This window comes from Mustelus asterias, chromosome 11, assembly GCF_964213995.1.
Source record: "Mustelus asterias chromosome 11, sMusAst1.hap1.1, whole genome shotgun sequence".
Taxonomy (NCBI): domain Eukaryota; kingdom Metazoa; phylum Chordata; class Chondrichthyes; order Carcharhiniformes; family Triakidae; genus Mustelus; species Mustelus asterias.
The window spans coordinates 6,761,071-6,783,380 of record NC_135811.1 but is presented as its reverse complement, the minus strand read 5'-3'; the positions used below and the strand labels follow the sequence as shown (position 1 = coordinate 6,783,380).

General features: G+C 45.7%; 1 protein-coding gene across 3 annotated transcripts in view; it reads left to right on the top strand.

Annotated features, from left to right (window-relative positions):
• The window catches only part of LOC144500345 (zinc finger matrin-type protein 4), a 459,246-nt gene that overhangs the window by 89,739 nt on the left and 347,197 nt on the right, over positions 1–22,310 (top strand). The window lies entirely within an intron of this gene.

Here is a 22,310-nt window from a genome sequence, read left to right as displayed (position 1 = left end):
TCGGAGCAGATCGCGGTATAGGCCCGACGTCCAACTTTACTGCGATTTCGCGCCCGAAAACGGGCGCAAAGTTTTGGTAAAATCGGGTCCAGTGATTCAAGTCGGGAATTGAACCTGGATGGCTGGTGCTGTGAGGCAGCAATGCTAACCACTGTGCCACCGTGTCCCCCCCGGACTGGACAGGGTGGATGCTGAGAGGATGTTTCTCCAGGTGGGAGAGACCTGAACTATGGGAAACATTTAAAAAATAAGGTGTCGCCCATTTAAGATGGGGATGAGGAGAATTTCTTTTCTCAGAGAGTGGGGAGTGGAATTCTCTTCCTCGGAGAGGAGTGAAAGCTTGGTCATTGAATATTTTTAAGGCAGGAGTTGATAGTTTCTTGATTGACAAGGGAAACATTGGGTATGGTGGGTGGACAGGAAGGTTGAGTCCAGGTCGCCTCAGATCAGCCATGATCTTGTCAAATGGCAGAGCAAGCTTGAGGGGCCGAATGGCCTACTCTCGCTGCTAATTTGTATGTTTCTATATGTATTCCGATGCACTAACCAAGCTGCAGCATGTGCTGACTCTTGCTGCATCAAATGATATTTTTATTGCAAGTTCTTTATAAGTTATGTTTTGCAACATTATCCAATGACGCTGATACAAAGCAGGTTTTACAATTGAGCAAAAAAAACCTTCAAGAAACGTTTGAAGACAATCTGCCCCCCCACCCCCGGGTCACCAGCTGAAGAGGAAACTCCAGCCCAGGGAGTCCTCCCAGAGTGCAAGCCAACAGAATTGATTGGCAAGGGGATTAAAGGTTAGGGGGGGAAAAGACAGGAGAATGGGGTTGAGAAATTTATCAGCCGTGATCGAATGGTAGAGCAGTCTCAATGGGCCGAATGGCCTAATTCTGTCCCTATATCTTATGGTCTTAAGTTGACCAATTAGGCTTGTCTTGACGGCGGGACATTACCGCCACAGGAACGCTGTGACAGTTTTATGTATAACATGAGGCAGCAAGGTGGCACAGTGGTTAGCACTGCTGCCTCACAGTGCCAGGGATCCGGGTCACTGTCTGTGTGGAGTTTGCACATTCTCCCCATGTCTGTGTGAGTTTTCTCTGGGTGCTCTGGTTTCCTCCCACAGTCCAAAGATGTGCGGATTAGGTTGATTGGCCATGATAAATTGCGTCCAGTTTCGGGGGGAATTAGCAGGGTAAATATGTGTGATTACGGGGATAGGGTGGGATTGTTGTTGGTGCAGCCTCGATGGGCCGAATGGCCTCCTTCTGTACTATAGGCATTCTATGCACTGCACTTCAAAAAGTCATTCATTGCCAGTTGAGAGAGAAAGTGTTCGCATTTACATAGCGCCTTTCATAACCTCAGGATATCCCGAATCACTTTAGGGCCAATGAAACACTTTTCAATTGTAGCACTGTTGTTGCAAAATGCAGCAGTGCATTTGCGCACAGAAAGATCCCACAGATGTGATCATGACCTGTTGAGTCTATTTTGCGATTTTAGCTGAGGACAAATACTGGCCAGGAAACTTAGGAGAACTCATCAGCCCTTCTTTCAAAGGGTGTCCTGGGATCTTTCTGTGCGTCTGGGAGGACAGATGGAGCCTCAGGTTTAACATCTCATCCGAAAGGCGGGTGCTAAATGGTTGTATGTGATTTGCTTTTGTTGACGAGGGTCTGGTACTAGAACATCACGGTCCATAAACACGAGTAATGGCAGAACTTGGCAGCAACTCAGGGCGAGGGAATAAATTGTTGAAACATTTACAGACAATTAGAATTTATGCAAAAGTTGTGTTTATTTATTCGTGGGACTTGGCTGATAGTCAGCCACGATTTATCCCCTGAGAAATTTATAGCAACTTGATTTGAATGTCTGCACTGCCTGTTTTGTAGGGCGTAGGAGGCAGTCATAGAATCATGGGCCAGGATTTGGGGAGGCGGTGGCGTAGCGGTGTTGTCACTGGGCTAGTAACCCAGAAACCCAGGGAAATACTCAAGGGACCTGGGTTCAAATCCCACCACAGCAGATGGTGAAATTTGAATTCATTTTAAAAATCTGGAATTAAGAATCTACTGATGACCATGAAACCATTGTCGATTGGGGTCATTGTCGTCTGGTCGCCACACTACCAGAAGGATGTGGAGCCTTTGGAGAGGGTACAGAAAAGATTTACCAGGATGTTGCCTGGTATGGAGGGCATCAGCTATGAGCAGAGGTTGGAGAAACTTGGTTTGTTCTCACTGGAATGACGGAGGTTGAGGGGGTGACCTGATAGAAGCCTACAAGATTATGAGAGGCATGGGCAGAGTGGATAGTCAGAAACTTTTTCTCAGGGTGGAAGAGTCAATTAGTAGGGGGCACAGGTTTAAGGTGCGAGGGGCAAGGTTTAAAGGAGATGTACGAGGCAAGTGTTTTATACAGAGGGTGGTGGGTGCCTGGAACCCGTTGCCGGAGGAGGTACTGGAAGCAGATACAATAGTGACTTTTAAGGGGCATCTTGACAAATACATTAATAGGATGGGAATAGAGGGATACGGTCCCCAGTAGGGTAGGGGGTTTTAGTTCAGTCAGGCAGCATGGTCAGTGCAAGCTTGGGGGGCCGAAGGGCCTGTTCCTGTGCTGTAAGTTTCTTTGTTCTTTGTTGTAAAAACCCATCTGGTTCACTAATGTCCTTCAGGGAAGGAAATCCTCCGTCCTTACCTGGTCTGGCCTACATGTGACCCAATGTGGCTGACTACCAAGTGCCCTGTGAAGTGTTCAGTTCATAGACAATCAGGGTGTTGCAACAAGTGTGAGCTTTGGGCTTTGCCAGTGATGCCCACATCCCATGAAAGAAAAAAAACATTCAGCTGTCAACATTCACCATGACACCAAGTTGTATTTTTAATGGGGGCTTCAGCACGGTAAAACAACCCAAGGTGCTTTGCTGGAGCATTATTTACCAAAATGCGGGGAATCTTTTAAAGAGCTTGCACAGAAACGAGGGTTCAATCTGTCCTCTCACATTCTCTGGGCCAGATAGTCTGGTCCCACCTCTTGCCCATAATCAAACGTTCCAGTCACACCCACACCTATTCCTGCCGCAGCTGGGACTTTTTGATGGGATGTGGGCGTCGCTGGCCGGGCCAGTATTTATTGCCCATCCCTAGTTGAGAGTCAACCACATTGCTGTGACAATCGACAATGGTTTCATGGTCACCATTAGACTAACTTTATATTAATTTTAAATTCCACCAGCTGCTTTTTAAATTTCTTTTTATCAGCGTCACAAGTAGGCTTACATTTTTGATTCGATTTGTTTTGATTTATTATTGTCACATGTATTAACATACAGTGAAAAGTATTGTTTCTTGCGCGCTACACAGACAAAGCATACCATTCATAGAGAAGGAAAGGAGAGAGTGCAGAATGTAGTGTTACAGTCATAGCTAGGGTGTAGAGAAAGATCAACTTAATGCGAGGTAGGTCCATTCAAAAGTCTGATGGCAGTCGGTTGGCACGCGACCTCAAACTTTCGTATCTTTTTCCTGAAGGAAGGTGGTGGAAGAGAGAATGTCCGGGGTGTGTGGGGTCCTTAATTATGCTGGCTGCTTTGCCGAGGCAGCGGGAAGTGTAGACAGAGTCAATGGATGGGAGGCTGGTTTGCGTGATGGATTGGGCTACATTCACGACCTTTTGTAGTTCCTTGCGCAGAGCAGGAGCCATACCAAGCTGTGATACAACCAGAAAGAATGCTTTCTATGGTGCATCTGTAAAAGTTGGTGAGAGTTGTAGCTGACATGCCAAATTTCCTTAGTCTTCTGAGAAAGTAGAGGCGTTGGTGGGCTTTCTTAACTGTAGTGTCAGCATGGGGGGACCAGGACAGGTTGTTGGTGATCTGGACGCCTAAAAACTTCATTAACGCTTCAATGAAGTTACTGTGAAAATCCCCTAGTCACCACACTCCGGCGCCTGTTCGGGTACACTGAGGGAGGATTTAGAATGGCCAATGCACCTAACCAGCACGCCTTTCGGTCTGTGGGAGGAAACCGGAGCACCCGGAGGAAACCCATGCAGACAGTGACCCAACCCAGGAATCGGACCCGCGTCCCTGGCACTGTGAGGCAGCAGTGCTAACCACTGTGTCACTGTGCCACCAGAAACAATAGCTGTGGTGGGCTTTGAACCCGTGTCCCCAGAGCATTAGCCTGGACCTCTGGATTACTAGGTGACAATACCACTACCCCAGCATCTCCACTTGGCCATCTTTCAATGGGCGCTGTCCGCTCTATCAGGTGGATGAGGAAGATGTTGTGGTGATACTATTCTGGAGCAGGGAGCATCGTAAAGAACGCACATGCAGTTCTCAGCAAGTTGGTGAGGGATAAATATTAGTCTGAACACCAAGGAGGACTTACCTGCTCTTCCTAGATACAGGAGCTGTGAAATGTTTGACATCCAACAGAGAGGGCAGACCCTGGTCTCTGGATCACTAGTCCAGTGACATTACCACTACACCATCTGAATGCTGAACCCAATACTGGGAGAACGCTTAATCTTTTACAAATATTGTCATGATATTTTCTACATTCACCTGAGCTGGTATATTCTGGAACCTTTTATTACAGAAGGGCATTTGGTCCACCATACCCTTTGTCCTCACACTCACCCAGTATCCACCAGAGGCAGACTTCAGGGCTCATAATGAGATGAAATAATATAAAGTTCTGAATGCACATTATGCTTTAAAATAAACTCTCATTTTATTGAGACTCATTCACTTCAATTATATTTCTTCAAATACATAATTGCTTATAAGTACAAACATATTATTCAAATCAATTCATGTTATCTCTTACAAAAGCATGCACTGGAATTCATAGTCCCACGTCAAAGAATCTGTAACACTTGGAGCTGCCACTCAAACTGTAAAATGGAAGACATCCCACTGTAAGAATGGAAGGTTGTGAAATCTGTCTTGCAGCACAAATCCAGTAATGATTGCCCACAGGCTCATGTCAGCAGACAGAGTGAAATAGCAAGCAATGATTTATTTTAACACTCCACACAGTTTTTTTCAAAGATTTAAAGGGTGGGAGTTTTAAAAGCCTTGACAGCTTCGCAGTTGTTTTTGATAGTTTTGACAGTTCCTCTTGATACATCCCCTTGACAGCTTTTGTGACAGTTCTAATGAGTTTATGCCCCTTTTGCACACGTCTCCTTTTAACAATCCCAAAGGGCTCTTGACATCCCGCAAAAGTATCCAAGGACCACAGGAAAAGGGATACCCGACCTCTCCAAAATGATACCCCAGTTGTCCAAAGGACTCCACAAAGTTAAGACCTGCTCCTACCAGGTCTAACCTGCACATGTCAGACTAGACTTTCTGGCCTCCCAGCCGTGTGTTTCCCGGCGGTGGGAGGTGGCGCGTTGTTCGCTAGCAGCGGGATTTCTGGTCCTGCTGCTATCAGTGGGATTTCCAATTGATGTCACCCCACTCCGGCGGGTAACCCACGGGCAGGGCTGCCGGCTGGGCCACAGAATCCCGCTGGCGCGAAAGCCCTGAAAATCCCGGCCTACAAATTTCACACGCCTTGGTCACCAAAATGGATACCCTTTTCCTGTGGTCCTTGGATACCTTTGCGGGATGTCAAGAGCCCTTTGGGATTGTTAAAAGGAGATGTGTGCAAAAGGGGCATAAACTCATTAGAACTGTCACAAAAGCTGTCAAGGGGGTATATCAAGAGGAACTGTCAAAACTGTCAAAAACAACTGTGAAGCTGTCAAGGCTTTTAAAACTCCCACCCTTTAAATCTTTGAAAAAAACTGTGTGGAGTGTTAAAAAAAATCATTGCTTGCTATTTCACTCTGTCTGCTGATGTACACAAGCAGCTGCCTCCGCAATCCCAACCTGGCCCCACTCCCGTTTCCACAGAGATAGTAGCTGCTGTGTCTGGGGGTGGGATTTACAATTTTTGGTGTCTTGTGCCATTTTTGCAAATGGCAAGAATTCAGGGCTACGGTCGCAAAATCAACCGTTCATAGAGAAGGAAAGGAGAGAGTGCAGAATGTACTGTTACAGTCATAGCTAGGGTGTAGAGAAAGATCAACTTAGTGCGAGGTAGGTCCATTGAAAAGTCTGATGGCAGCAGAGAAGAAGCTGTTCTTGGGCGGCACGGTAGCACAGTGGTTAGCACTGCTATTTCACAGCTCCAGGGACCTGGGTTCGATTCCCGGCTTGGGCCACTGTCTGTGTGGAGTTTGCACATTCTTCCTGTGTCTGCGTGGGTTTCCTCCGGGGGCTCCAGTTCCCTCCCACAGTCCAAAGATGTGCGGGTTAGGTCGATTGGCCATGCTAAAATTGCCCCTTAGTGTCCTGTGATGCGTAGGTCAGAGGGATTAGCGGGTAAATATATGGGGGTAGGGCCTGGGTGGGATTCTGAGCTACGGTAGCGAAATCAAGCTTTGAAAATACCAAAACCCAAAAATGACCTTTGACTGTCAAAGAAGCCCGCTCCACCTGCAGTCCCGATGCACCCTCACCTCTCATAGACTCTGCCTAATTAATCTCCTCCCACAACCCGAACTATTCAGATTCCAATTGATGGATTTGTTTTTCGATAAGAAAATCCAAAGATGTGGAGTTAAGGTGGGGAAATGGAGTTGTTATCTGGATCAATCATGATCAAACTGAGGGGCAGGACAGGTTCAAGGGGCTGAATAGCCTCCTCCAGTCCGTGATGTGCCTTGTGAGAAGGATGGAGGTGGGAACATGTACCTACGTTTCAACAGCATCATTAAACCCGAGGCAGGTTCCGACATCAACAGCTTCCCTCAATTAGAATTGAACAGAAATATTCATAATGAGACAAGATTGGGTCGAGTTATTGTCATGTTTGGGAAGCAAAAATAACTCTCTGCGTGCTAAAAGTGACTCATCCCTCATCTGGAAATAAGTGCACAATGTCTTTTGTGAGGGACTTTTTGCAGTGTGTTATTTCATAGCATGTGTCCTAATTGGAAACTTGGAACAAGCTGGTCTTAGCCGAACGGTGTTGAGAGAGATAAACATTGCAGTCGTGGAACTGAACCAGGTTTCTGAGCCTGTCGAGATGGTACCCTCTGACCCCAATTGAGATTGCAGGATCTTAACGTGGGGGTGGCGGGGTGTGGGGGGGCGGCGGGGGGGGAGGGATGGGGGATGGGAGGGTGGCGTTTAGCGAGAGCTAAATCCCATCCATTGACTCTGTCTACACTTCCCGCTGCCTCGGCAAAGCAGGCAGCATAATTAAGGACCCCACGCACCCCGGACATTCTCTCTTCAACCTTCTTCCGTCGGAAAAAAGATACAAAAGTCTGAGGTCACGTACCAACCGACTCATAGAAACCCTACAGTGCAGAAAGAGGCCATTGGGCCCATCGAGTCTGCACCGACCACAATCCCACCCTGGCCCTACCCCCATATCCCTACATATTTACCCGCTAATCCCTCTAACCTACGCACCTCAGGACACTAAGGGGCAATTTTAGCATGGCCAATCGACCTAACCCGCACATCTTTGGACTGTGGGAGGGAACCGGAGCCCCCGGAGGAAACCCACCCAGACACGAGGAGAATGTGCAAACTCCACACAAACAGTGACCCAAGCAGGGAATCGAATCCAGGTCCCTGGAGCTGTGAAGCAGCAGTGCTAACCACTGTGCTACCGTGCCACCCAAGAACAGCTTCTTCCCTGCTGCCATCAGACTTTTCAATGGACCTACCTCGCACTAAGTTGGTCTTTCTCTACTCCCTAGCTATGACTGTAACACTACATTCTGCACTCTCTCATTTCCTTCTCAATGAACGGTATGCTTTGTCTGTATAGAGCGCAAGAAACAATACTTTTCACTGTATGTTAATACATGTGACAATAAATCAAATCCAATCAAGAGGGCGGTGCTTCGGGGTAGGGCACCTAACTAGCATGTTGCTAGTGGGCACCTATGCCACCATGAATGCATCTCTGGCACCTGCTCACCATTGGATATGAGGAGGGTTGGCCAATCCCATCCTTGGCACCAGTTAGTGTCCCCCTGAGCCCACTATGTTGATGACGTGTTATTTATCTGTATAAATTTCTTATAAATATTATATTTATTCTTAATTGCTAGGCTTCAGGAATCCTGGTCACTGGCTAGGTTCAGACCCCATCGCGTGCCCCAGTTGTTGAGTGCCCCTTGGCCCCAGTCTATGGGCAGCTGTGTTCCATCCCAGAAAGCCAATTGGTGAAGGTTAAAAATGGAACCAAACCTTGCACATTCTCATGTTAATTTCTGGAGGTCTTGTAGCACAGTGGGTAGCGCCCCTGCCTCTGGGCCAGAAGCTCCGGATTTGAGTCCCACCCCAGGACTTGATGGCCAAGGAAGGTGCGTTCAAAGGTGCAGCCAAACAGGTTGAGGGTCAACCTGCAAATCCTTCCAAACACGCCAATGGCTAGCGGTAAGAGAGATTCCTGGTCAACCACGCTTGATGTGGAGTGGCGCCCCTCAAGCTATAAGCCCCTGGTAAGAGACTAGCGACCTGTTCCTGGAATTCATAGAACCTAGTGTGCAGAAAGAGGCCATTTGGCCCATTGAGCCTGCACCAACAGCAATCCCATCCAGGTCCTATCCCCATAATCCTACATATTTGCCCTCCTTAGTCGACTAAGAAAGCGATAAAGAAAGGAAAGATAGGTTATGAAGCTAGGCTAGCTCTAAATATAAAAAATGATAGTAAAAGCTTTTACAAATATATAAAAAGGAATAGAGTGGCAAGAGTGAATGTTGGACCCTTGGAGGACGAGAGGGGGGATTTAATAGTGGGAAATGAGGAAAATGGCTGAAACTTTAAATACGTTTTTTGTGTCGGTCTTCACAGTGGAAGACACAAATAGTTTACCGAATATTAACGATAGAGGGTTGGTAGGAGGAGAGGTACTCAATATAATTAACGTTACCAGGGAGGCAGTGCTTGGTAGACTAACGGGACTGAAGGTGAACAAGTCCCCGGGCCCGGATGGAATGCATCCCAGGGTACTGAAAGAAATGTCAGAGGTAATAGTGGATGCGTTAGTGGTTATTTATAAAAATTCGTTGGATTCTGGGGTAGTGCCGGCGGATTGGAAAACGACTAATGTTACGCCGCTGTTTAAAAAAGGAAATAGACAAAAGGCGGGTAACTACAGGCCGGTTAGCTTAACGTCTGTAGTTGGGAAAATGCTGGAATCCATCATTAAAGAAGAAATAGCAGGCCATCTGGATAAGAATGGTTCCATTCAGCAGACGCAGCATGGATTCATGAGGGGAATGTCGTGCTTGACGAACTTGTTGGATTTTTCTGAAGATGGGACTAGTGCGGTTGACGGAGGGGAACCGGTGGATGCGGTGTTTTTGGATTTCCAAAAGGCGTTTGATAAGGTGCCTCACAAAAGGTTGCTGAAGAAGATTGGGTCACAGGGAGTTGGGGGTAGGGTGTTAGCGTGGATTGGGGATTGGCTATCTGACAGGAAGCAGAGAGTCGGAATAAATGGGTGCTTTTCTGGTTGGCAGATGGTAACTAGTGGCGTGCCGCAGGGATCGGTACTGGGGCCGCAACTATTTACCATTTATATAGACGATCTGGAGGAGGGGACTGAGTGTAGGGTAACAAAGTTTGTAGACGACACAAAGATAAGTGGAAAAGTGAATCGTGTGGAGGGCGTAGAAGGTCTGCAGAGAGATTTGGACAGGCTGAGTGAGATCTGGCAGATGGAGTATAATGTTGACAAATGCGAGGTTATTCACTTTGGAGGAAATAATAGCAAATTGGATTATCTAAATGGAAAAAAATTGCAACATGCTACTGTGCAAAGGGACCTGGGGGTCCTTGTGCATGAGACGCAAAAACCCAGTCTGCAGGTGCAACAGGTGATCAAGAAGGCAAATGGGATGTTGGCCTATATTGCGAGGGGGATAGAATATAAAAGCAGAGATGTCTTGCTGCATCTGTACAGGGAATTGGTGAGGCCGCAGCTGGAATACTGTGTGCAGTATTGGTCCCCTTATTTGCGGAAGGATATATTGGCCTTGGAGGGAGTGCAGAGAAGGTTCACCAGGTTGATACCAGAGATGAGGGGTGTTGATAATGAGGAGAGACTGAGCAGCTTGGGTTTGTACTCGTTGGAATTTAGAAGGCTGAGGGGGGATCTTATAATGACCTATAAAATAATGAAGGGGCTGGATAGGGTAGAGGTGGAGAGATTCTTTCCACTTAGAAAGGAAGCTAGAACTAGAGGGCACAGCCTCAAAATAAAGGGGGGTCGGTTTAGGACAGAGTTGAGGAGGAACTTCTTCTCTCAGAGGGTGGTGAATCTCTGGAATTCTCTGCCCACTGAAGTGGTGGAGGCTACCTCGTTGAATATGTTTAAATCACGGATAGATGGATTCCTGATCAGTAAGGGAATTAGGGGTTATGGGGATCAGGCGGGTAAGTGGAAATGATCCACTTCAGATCAGCCATGATCTTATTGAATGGCGGGGCAGGCTCGAGGGGTTGGATGGCCTACTCCTGCTCCTATTTCTTATGTTCTTATGTTCTAATTTCCCTGACACTAAGGGAGAATTTAGCATGGCCAATGCACCTAATCTTCTGGTCAGACCCCATTGTGAGCAGTTTTGGGCCCCGTATCTAAGGAAGGATGTCGTGGCCTTGGAAAGGGTCCAGAGGTGGTTCACAAGAATGATCCCCTGGAATGAAGAGCCTGCCCTATGAGGAACGATTGAGGACTCTGGGTCTGTACTCATTGGAGTTTAGAAGGATGAGGGGGGATCTTATTGAAACTTACAGGATACTGCAAGGTCTGAATAGAGTGGACGTGGAGAGGATGTTTCCACTAGTCGGAAAAACTAGAACCAGAGGGCACCACCTCAGGCTAAAGGGACAATCCTTTAAAACAGAGATGAGGAGGAATTTCTTCAGCCAGAGAGTGGCGAATCAGTGGAGCTCTTTGCTGCAGAAGGCTGTGGAGACCAGGCCATTGAGTGTCTTTTACACAGAGATAGATAGGTTTTGATTAATAAGGGGATCAGGGGCTATGGGGAAAAGGCAGGAGAATGTGGATGAGAAAAATATCGGCCATGATTGAATGGTGGAGCAGACCCGATGGGCCGAGTGGTCTAATTCTGCTCCTATGTCTTGTGGTCTTATAGTGTGCTATCAGAGAATCCCTACAGTGCATGAGGTGGGTATTTGGCCCACCGAGCCTGCACCAACAACAATCCCACCCGGCCCTATCCCCGTAACCCCATGAATTTACACGGCTAATCCCCCAAACAGTAAGGGGCAATTTAGCACGGCCAATCTACCTAACTCGCACATCATTGTACTGTGGGAGGAACCTCACACAGATACGGGGAGAATGTGCAAATGCCACACAGACAGTGACCCGAGGCCGGAATCGAACCCGGGTCCCTGGCGCTTGAGGCAGTAGTGCTAACCACTGTGCCACCCTGTTTCCCAATAGTTAATCAATTCCTTTTACACACGTGTACATCCAAGACAAGTTTGTCGGAGCAGCTGAATGTACCTCATCTATGCCATCTTTCAGATGAGACATTAATCAAAGCCACATCCCACTAATACGAAGAAGAGCAGAGGAGTTATAGAGTCATAGTCATAGAGATTTACAGCATGGAAACAGGCCCTTCGGCACAACTTTTCCATGCTGCCCTTATTTTTTTTTAAAACCCCTAAGCTAATCCCAATTGCCCAAATTTGACCCATATCCCTCTATACCCATCGTACCCATGTAACTATCTAAATGCTTTTTAAAAGATAAAATTGTACCCGCCTCTACAACTACCTCTGGCAGCTTGTTCCAGACACTCACCACCTTCTGTGTGAAAAAATTGCCCCTCTGGACACTTTTGTATCTCTCACCTTAAACCTATGCCCTCTAGTTTTAGACTCCCCTATCTTTGGGAAAAGATATTGACTATCTACCTTGTCTATGCCCCTCATTATTTTATAGACCTCTATAAGGTCACCCCTCAGCCTCCTATGCTCCAGAGAAAAAAGTCCCAGTCTATTCAGCCTCTCCTTATAACTCAATCCATCAAGTCCCGGTAACATCCTAGTAAATCTTTTCTGCACTCTTTCTAGTTTAATAATATCCTTTCTATAATAGGGTGACCAGAATTGCACACACTATTCCAAGTGTGGCCTTACCAACTTCAACAAGGCATCCCAACTCCTGTATTCAATGTTCTGACCGATGAGTTCTCCCCATTGCCCCGGCTAATCTTTTATCCCTCAATCAACATCACACAAACAGCTTCTCTGGTCATTACCATGTTGCATCGGAGCAGAAATAGGCCATTCGGCCCATTGAGTCCTCTCTGCCATTCAATGAGATCATGACTGATCTGATACTATCCTCAGTTCCACTTTCCCACCTTATCCCCATAACCCTCGATCCCCTCGCTGATTTAAAAACCTGTCCATCTCAACCATGAACATACTTAACAATCCGGCCTCTATCTGTGGTAAAGAAATCCACAGATTCCTACCCTCCTCATCTGTGTCTTAACGAGTCAACTGCTTATTCTGAGATTACGCCTTCTGGTCCTCGACTCTCCGATAAAGGGAAACAACCTCTCAGCAACTCCCCTGTCAAGCTCCCTGAGAATCCTATATGTCTCAATAAGGTCGTCTCTCATTCTTCCAAACTCCAATGAGTACAGGCCCAACCTACTCAACCTTTGCTCATAAGGAATTCCCTCCATAGCCGATCTCCGTGTAGTGAACCTTCTCTGGACTGTCAGTATATTTGATTTGATTTATTATTGTCACATGTATTAACATACAGTGAAAAGTATTGTTTCTGGCGCACTATACAGACAAAGCATACTGTTCATAGAGAAGGAAGTGAGAGAGTGCAGAATGTAGTGTTACAGTCAGAGCTAGGGTGTAGAGAAAGATCAACTTAATACAAGGTAGGTCCGTTCAAAAGTCTGATGGCAGCAGGGAAGAAGCTGTTCTTGATTTGGTTGGTACGTGACCTCAGACGTTTATATCTTTTACCTGACGGAAAAAGGTGGAAGAGAGAATGTCCGGGGTGCGTGGGGTCCTTAATTATGCTGGCTGCTTTGCCGAGGCAGCGGGAAGTGTAGACAGAGTCAATGGATGGGAGGCTGGTTTGCGTGATGGATTGGGCTACATTCACGACCTTTTGTATATCTTTCCTTAGATAAGGGGACCAAAACTGTTCACAGTTTTCCAGGTGTGGTCTACCTAGTGTCTTGTATAGATTTAGCAAGGCTTCTCTATTTTTATTTTCCATTCCCTTGGAATAAAAGCCAACATTCCCAATTACCTTCCCAATTTGCCTTCCCAATTACCTGCTGAACTCGCATGCCAGCTTTTTGTGATTGATACACGGGGATCCCTTTGTGCTTTTTGCAGTCTTTCTCCATTTAAATACTTAGTTTTTTAATCTTTCTGACCAAAGTGCATAATTTCACATTTTCCCACATTATATTCCATCTGCCACGTCTTTGCCCATTCGCCTAACCTGTCTGTATCCCTGTGTAGGCTCTGCCACCTTCGCCACTTGCCTTCCCACCTATTTTTGTGACATCCACAAACTTGGCAATGGTACATTCACTTCCCTTGTCCAAGTCAAATTAAAACATATTGTAACTGTTTGTGGCTTCAGCACTGATCCCTGTGATAATCCACTAGTTAGAGATTGCCATCCTGAAAATGCCCCTCTTATCCCAATTCTCTGTCTTCTATCAGTTAGCCAATCCTCTATCCCCAACTCCATGGGCTCTTTTCTTATTAAGTAGCCTTTTGCGTGGTAACTTATCAAACGCTTTTTGCGAATCTTGGATCCCCTACACCTACTGGTTCCCCTTTATCTATCCTGCTCGTTACCACTTCAAAGAATTCCAATAAATGTTTCAGACATCATGAAGCCATGCTGTCTCTGTTTGATTATACGATGTGTTTCTCAGTGCTCTGCTATCACATCCTTCATAATGGACTTCAAGCTTTTCCCAATGACAGAATTTAAGATAACTGGCCTGTAGTTACCTGTTTTTTTGTCTCCCTCCCTTTTTGAGTAAGGGTGTTGAAATGGCAATTTTGCAATCTCTGGAATTTTTCTAGAATTTACAGATTCTTGGAAGATTACTGCCAGTGCATCCACTATCTCTGTAGCTACTTCCTTTAATATCCTAGGATGCAACCCATCAGGTCCTGGGGATTTATCAACCTTTCGTCCCATTAGTTTTCCGAGTACTTTATTTCTAATGATAGTTATCATACTTATTTCCTGCCCCACCTGCCTGCCCCCACTTCTGCCCCTTGATTATTTTGGAATGTTATTAGTGTCTTCCACCGTGAAGACTAATGCAAAGTATTTATTTAACTCCTCTACCAAAGAACAAAGAAAATTACAGCACAGGAACAGGCCCTTCGGCCCTCCAAGCCTGCACTGACCATGCTGCCCAACTTAACTAAAACCCCCAACCCTTTCGGGGACCATATCCCTCTATTCCCATCCAATTCATGTATTTGTCAAGACGCCCCTTAAAAGTCACTATCGTATCTGCTTCCACTACTTCCCCCGGCAACGAGTTACAGGCACCCACTACTCTCGTTGTAAAAAATCTGCCTCGTACATCTCTTTTAAAACTTGTCCCTCGCACCTTAAACCTGTGCCCCCTAGTAATTGACTCTTCCACCCTGGGGAAAAAGCTTCTGACTATCCACTCTGTCCATGCCTCTCATAATCTTGTAGACTTCTATCAGGTCGCCCCTCAACCTCCGTCGTTCCAGTGAGAACAAACCAAGTTTCTCCAACCTCTCCTCATAGCTAATGCCCTCCATACCAGGCAACATCCTGGTAAATCTTTTCTGTATCTTCTCCAAAGCCTCCACATCCTTCTGGTAGTGTGGCAACCAGAATTGAACACTATATTCCAAGTGCGGCCTAACTAAGGTTCTATAAAGCTGCAACATGACTTGCCAATTTTTAAACTTAATGCCCCAGCCAATGAAGGCAAGCATGCCATATGCCTTCTTGACTACCTTCTCCACCTGCATTGCCACTTTCAGTGGCCTGTGTACCTGTACACCCAGATCCCTTTGCCTATCAATACTCTTAAGGGGTCTGCCATTTACTGTTTATTTCCTATCTGTATTAGACCTTCCAAAATGCATTACCTCACATTTGTCCGGATTAAACTCCATCTGCCATCTCTCCGCCCAAGTCTCCAACTGATCTCTATCCTGCTGTATCCTCTGATGGTCCTCATTGCTATCCACAAATCCACAAATCCACAAACTTTTGTGTCATCCGCAAACTTACTGATCAAACCAGTTACATTTTCCTCCAAATCATTTATATATATTACAAATAGCAAAGGTCCCAGCACTGATCCCTGAGGAACGCTACTTGTCACAGCCCTCCATTCAGAAACGCACCCTTCCACTGCTACTCTCTGTCTTCTTTGACCGAGCCAGTTTTGCATCCACCTTGCCAGCTCACCTCTGATCCCATACGACTTCAACTTCTGCACCAGTCTGCCATGAGGGACCTTGTCAAAGGCCTTACTGAAGTCCATGTAGACAACATCGACTGCCCTACCCTCATCAATCATCTTCGTCACTTCCTCGAAAAACTCAACCAAGTTCGTGAGACACGACCTCCCCTTTCACAAAACCATGTTGCCTCTCACTAATACGTCCACTTATTTCCAAGTGGGAATAAATCCTGTCTCGAAGATTCCTCTCCAATAATTTCCCTACCACTGATGTAAGGCTCACCGGCCTGTAATTACCTGGATTTCCTGATTCCCCATTGTTATTTCCCCAGTCTCATTTTTTAAGGGGTCTATATTCATTTAGGCCTCTCTCTTCTTTTTTATATATTTAAAGCAGCTTTTGCTGTCTGTTTTTATATTACTTACTAGTTTATCCTCATAGTTTATCTTCTCCCTCTTTTTTTTGGTCATCTTTTGTTGGTTTTTAAAACTTTCCCAATTCTCTGATTGATCACTAATCATTGCCAGATTAGTTTGTTTTTTCTTTCAGTTTAATGTATCCTTAGCTTCTTTGGTTAACCATGGCTGACTTATCCAATTCCTAGAATCCTTCTTCCCCATTAGGATATCTCTTTGTTGCGAGTCATGAACTATTTTCAGAACCGTCTGCCATTGCTGTCTTTCCTGCTAAACTCCCTTCCCAGTCAACCCCAGCCAACCCTGTCCTCATTCCTTTATAACTACCCTGATTTAGCGCAGTTGTCTCTGATCCACATTTCTAACTGTTCTCAAATTAACTGCCACATTACCTACATTACAACAATAAGAACATAAGAACTAGGAGCAGGAGTAGCCTGCTCCGCCATTCAATTAAATCATGGCTGATCTTTTTGTAGACTCAACTCCACTTACCCGCCCGCTCACCATAACCCTTATTCCTTTACTGTTCAAAATTTATACACCTTTGCCTTAAAAACGTTCATTGAGATAGCCTCAACTGCTTCACTGGGCAGGGAATTCCACAGATTCACCTTTGGGTGAAAAAGTTGAGGCTATCTCATTGAATGTTTGTAAGGCAAAGTTCCTCCTCAACTCAGTCCTAAACCTGCTCCCCCTTATTTTGAGGCCATGCCCCCTAGTTCTGGTTTCGCCTGCCAGTGGAAACAACCTCCCTGCTTCTATCTTATCTATTCCCTTAATAATCTGTTTCGATAAGATCTCCCCTCATTCTTCTGAATTCCAATGGGTATCGTCCCAGTCTTCTCAGTCTCGCCTCATAAGCCAACCCTCTTAACTACACTCAATAACTACATGTCAAAAAATACTTCATTTGCTATAAGGTGCATTGGGATGTGAAAGGCGCTAAAGGAATGTAAGTATTCTTCTCTTGGTGAATAGTTTGTTAGGTTGAGTGGGCAAAGAAGGGTAATGTGAAGGGGCTTTGTGTTAACAGTCACACGCAGCTGTGTAATCGATGTAAACAGTGTTTACAGAATGATTACATTTCACGCAAAAAAGAAATGAGGCAAGGAATCGGAATTTAACGCCCAGAGATTGTGACAACTCATTCTTAAAACAAAAAGCGCTCGCTATGTAAGAGTGGAACAGAAGAAGCTTTAAATGTAGCTGTTAGATTATCGAGATGGCTTTGATGGTACGTGGAGATGGTTTTAAACTTTAGTGGCAGCAGCATTTAAATTGTAAATTTCTCAAAATATTTAAACTGAATTAAAGCCAGAGCTTTAACAAATGCACCCTTTAAACAGGCAATGCAGAAGCAATCTGAAACTCATCAAGGCTCGATTAATATGCAAAGATAAAAGGCAACTGTAATAAATTACAGAAATTATGCAAATGTTCCAAATGTATATTTATAAACAGCGCCTCAGGACTCATTTAATTAAGTGCAGAGACAGATGTCACAGGGCAGGAGTTAGAGAGGTGAGGGTGGAGGGATATTCTGGAAAATTTGTACCTTCTCGGGATATGGTGGTGTTTTTATTTGGAGTTTGTGTTGTTGGACAATGCAAAAGATCCCAGAGATTTGGGGCGGCACGGTGGCACAGTGGTTAGCAGCGCCACCTCACAGCGCCAGGGACCCAGGTTCAATTCCAGCCTCAGGTCACTGTCTGTGCAGAGTTTGCACTTTCTCCCCGTGTCTGCGTGGGTTTCCTCCAGTGCTCCGGTTTCCTCCCACAGTCCAAAGATGTGCAGGTTAGGTTGATTGGCCATGCTAAATTGCCCCTTAGTGCCAGGGGGATTCGCAGGGTAAATATATGGGGTTACAGGGGATAGGGACTGAGTAGGGTTGTTGTCAGTGCAGGCACAATGGGCTGAATGGCCTCCTTCTGCATTGTCGATTCTATGATCCAACCCGCACATCTTTGGACTGTGGGAGGAAACCGGAGCACCCAAAGGAAACCCATGCAGACATAAGAACATAAGAACATAAGAAATAGGAGCAGGAGTAGGCCATCTGGCCCTTCGAGCCTGCCCCGCCATTCAACAAGATCATGGCTGATCTGAAGCGAATCAGTTCCACTTACCCGCCTGCTCCCCATATCCCCTAATTCCCTTATCGATCAGAAAACTATCTACCCGTGATTTAAACATATTCAACGAGGAAGCCTCCACCACTTCAATGGGCAGAGAATTCCAGAGATTCACTACCCTCTGAGAGAAGAAGTTCCCCCTCAACTATGTTCTGAACCGGCCCCCCCTTATTTTGAAGCTGTGCCCTCTAGTTCTGGTTTCCCTTCTAAGTGGAAAGAATCTCTCCACCTCTACCCTATCCAGCCCCTTCATTATCTTATATGTCTCTATAAGATCACCCCTCATCCTTCTAAACTCCAACGAGTACAGACCCAATCTGTTTAATCTCTCCTCATAAGCTACACCCCTCATCTCCGGTATCAACCTGGTGAACCTTCTCTGCACTCCCTCCAAGGCCAATATATCCTTTCGCAAATAAGGGGACCAAAACTGCACACAGTACTCCAGTTGCGGCCTCACTAGTGCCTTGTACAGTTGCAGCAAGACCTCCCTGCTTTTATATTCTATCCCCCTCGCGATAAAGGCCAACATTCCATTTGCCTTCTTGATCACCTGCTGCACCTGCAGACTGAGTTTTTGCGATTCGTGCACAAGGACCCCCAAGTCCCTCTGCACAGTCGCACGATGTAATTTTTCTCCATTTAAATAATACTCCAATTTACTATTATTTCTTCCAAAGTGGATAACCTCACATTTGCTAACGTTATATTCCATCTGCCAGATCCTCGCCCACTCGCTCAGCCTATCCAAATCTCTCTGCAGACTTTCCGCATCCTCCACGCAATTCGCTTTCCCACTCACCTTCGAGTCATCAGCAAACTTGAATACCCTAGATTCAGTCCCCTCCTCCAGATCATCTATGTAAATGGTAAACAGTTGAGGCCCCAGCACCGATCCCTGCGGCACGCCACTGGTCACCAACTGCCAACCAGAAACATGGGGAGAATGTGCAAAGCATTCAAAGTGCGAAGCACTTTGGGGTATCCTGAGACTATGAAAGGCGCTATTGCAATGCAGGTTCATACTTTCTTGGGAAAAGTGAAGCCTTTGGGAGAGTTTTGGAACAGGAACATTTGGGGGTTCCTCTGGCCTCCCTGCAGTGTGTTTCACACCGTTCAATGGCAGCGAGACCTTCCAGTCGCACCGCTGTCAGTAAGAGTGTGTGTGTGAGTGTGTGTGTGTGTCTGTGTGTGTGTCTGTGTGTGTGTCTGTGTGTGAGTGTGTGTGTGAGTGTGTGTGTGAGTGTGTGTGTGAGTGCGTGTGTGAGTGCGTGTGTGAGTGTGTGAGTGCGTGTGTGAGTGCGTGTGTGAGTGCGTGTGTGAGTGCGTGTGTGAGTGAGTGTGAGTGAGTGTGAGTATGAGTGTGTGTGTGAGAGTGAGTATGTGAGTGTATGTGAGTGTGTATGTGTGAGTATGTGTGTGAGTGAGTGTGTGAGTGTGTGTATTGTGTGAGTGTGGAGTGTGTGCGTGTGAGAGTGTGTGTGTGGGTGTGTGAGTGTGTTGTGTGAGTGTGGTGTGTGTGTGAACTCCCAGGGTTCACAATTCTTACACATTCATCTCCATACGTGTTTGTGTTATATGTTAACAATTTGAGCATGAACTTGGGGTCACAATTGGAAAATTTGTAGATGATACAATGATTGGCAGTGTAGAGGATAGGTATAATCTACAAAACGATATTGATGTGTTGGTGGAGTGAGTGGTAAAGTGGCAGATGTATTTTAACATAGAGAAGTGTGAGGTAATGCATTTAGGGAGGTCAAATAGTAATAGAGAATACACAATAAATGGAAATATACTAAGAAGGGTAGATGAAGTGAGAGATCTTGGCGTATAAGCACACAGGTCCCTAAAGACAACAGTTCAAGTAAACAAAGTTGTAAAGAAGGCATATGGAATGCTCTCCTTCATTGGCAGAGATATAGAATATAATAAGGATATAATGTTGTAATTGTATAAAACACTGATGAGGCCACAACTGGAGCATTGTGTGCAGTTCTGATCACCATATTACAGGAAGGACGTAACTGCTCTGGAGAGAGAGTAAGAAGTTTAACAACACCAGGTAGCAAAAGTGTGAGTGTGTGTGAGTATGAGTGTGTATGAGTGAGTGTGAGTATGAGTGTGTGTGTGAGAGTGAGTGTGTGAGTGTGTGTGTGTGTGTGTGTATGTGTGAGTATGTGTGTGAGTGAGTGTGTGTATTGTGTGAGTGTGTGTGTGTGTGTGAGAGTGTGTGTGTGAGAGTGTGTGTGTGTGTTGTGTGAGTGAGGAGTGTGTGTGAGTGTGTGTGTGAACTCCCAGGGTTCACAATTCTTACACATTCATCTCCATACGTGTTTGTGTTATATGTTAACTGTGTTTACCCCAGTCCAACGCCGGCATCTCCACATCTGGAGAGAGAGTGCAGAGGAGCTTTCCAAGAATGTTGCCAGGGTTAGAAACCGTGTAGGTATGAGGAGAGATTGGACAGGTTGGAGTTATTTTCCTTGGAACAAAGAAGGCTGAGGGTAGACTTGAGAAAAAGAGATAGAGTGGACAGGATAAAATTGTTTCCCTTGGTGGAGAATTCTAGACATGATGTGGAGATGCCAGCGTTGGACTGGGGTAAACACAGTAAGAAGTTTAACAACACCAGGTTAAAGTCCAACAGGTTTATTTGGTAGCAAAAGCCACACAAGCTTTCGGAGCTCTAAGCCCCTTCTTCAGGTGAGTGGGAATTCTGTTCACAAACAGAGCATATAAAGACACAAACTCAATTTACATGAATAATGGTTGGAATGCGAATACTTACAACTGTTTTGTTTCTTAAAGATTTGATTAGTTGTAAGTATTCGCATTCCAACCATTATTCATGTAAATTGAGTTTGTGTCTTTATATGCTCTGTTTGTGAACAGAATTCCCACTCACCTGAAGAAGGGGCTTAGAGCTCCGAAAGCTTGTGTGGCTTTTGCTACCAAATAAACCTGTTGGACTTTAACCTGGTGTTGTTAAACTTCTTACGGAGAATTCTAGAACCAGGGGACATAGATTCAAGATAAGTGGCAGTAGGTGTAGAGGGGACATGAGAAAGAATTGTGTTACGCAGAGGGTGGTGGGTGTCTGGAATTTACTGTCCGAGTTGGTGGTGGAGGTAGAAACCCTAAACTTTTTTTAAAAGTACCTGGATCTGCATCTTAAGTGCTGCAAACTGCAGGGCCGGGTGCAGGAAAGTGTGATTAGAAAGGGCACCTGGGTGTCCTCGGGCTGGCATGGACAAGATTGCCTGAATGGTCTTCTTCTGTGCTGTAACTTTTCTATGTTTCAATGGTTCTATGCTTCTATATGGCAAATCATTGCTCTGTGAGTCAAGTGTTGGATGTGATAATGTCATTGCAGTGTGTAATCTGATAGAGTACAGTCACAAGAAACATAAGAGCATAAGAAATAGGAGCAGGAGTAGGCCATCTAGCCCTTCGAGCCTGCCCCGCCATTCAATAAGATCATGGCTGATCTGAAGTGAATCAGTTCCACTTACCCGCCTGCTCCCCATAACCCTTAATTCCCTTACCGATCAGAAATCCATCTATCCGTGACTTAAACATATTCAACGAGGTAGTCTCCACCACTTCAGTGGGCAGAGAATTCCAGAGATTCACCACCCTCTGAGAGAAGAAGTTCCTCCTCAACTCTGTCCTAAACTGACCCCCCTTTATTTTGAGGCTGTGCCCTCTAGTTCTGGTTTCCCTTCTAAGTGGAAAGAATCTCTCCACTTCTACCCTATCCAGCCCCTTCATTATCTTATATGCCTCTATAAGATCACCCCTCAGCCTTCTAAACTCCAACGAGTACAAACCTAATCTGCTCAATCTCTCCTCATAAGCTACACCCCTCATCTCCAGTATCAACCTGGTGAACCTTCTCTGCACTCCCTCCAAGGCCAATATATCCTTTCACAAGTAAGGGGTCCAAAACTGCACTCCCGACGTTCACAATCCCCTTTATCCAGAATTTGTTTACCAGTGTGAATGTGATCGTACGTGTAATCACAGCTCACGTCCCAAAGCTTCACTCAGCCGCAACTCTCACCTTTCCCACACCATTCCCACGGAGACAGTGTGCACTCTGCAGGCCCTGACTCCGCCATGCACAAGCCCGCCATTCGCAATTTCACACTTTGCGAAAATTTGCGGGAACAGAACCCCCACAAATGGGAGGAATTGATTGCATTGTAGTCT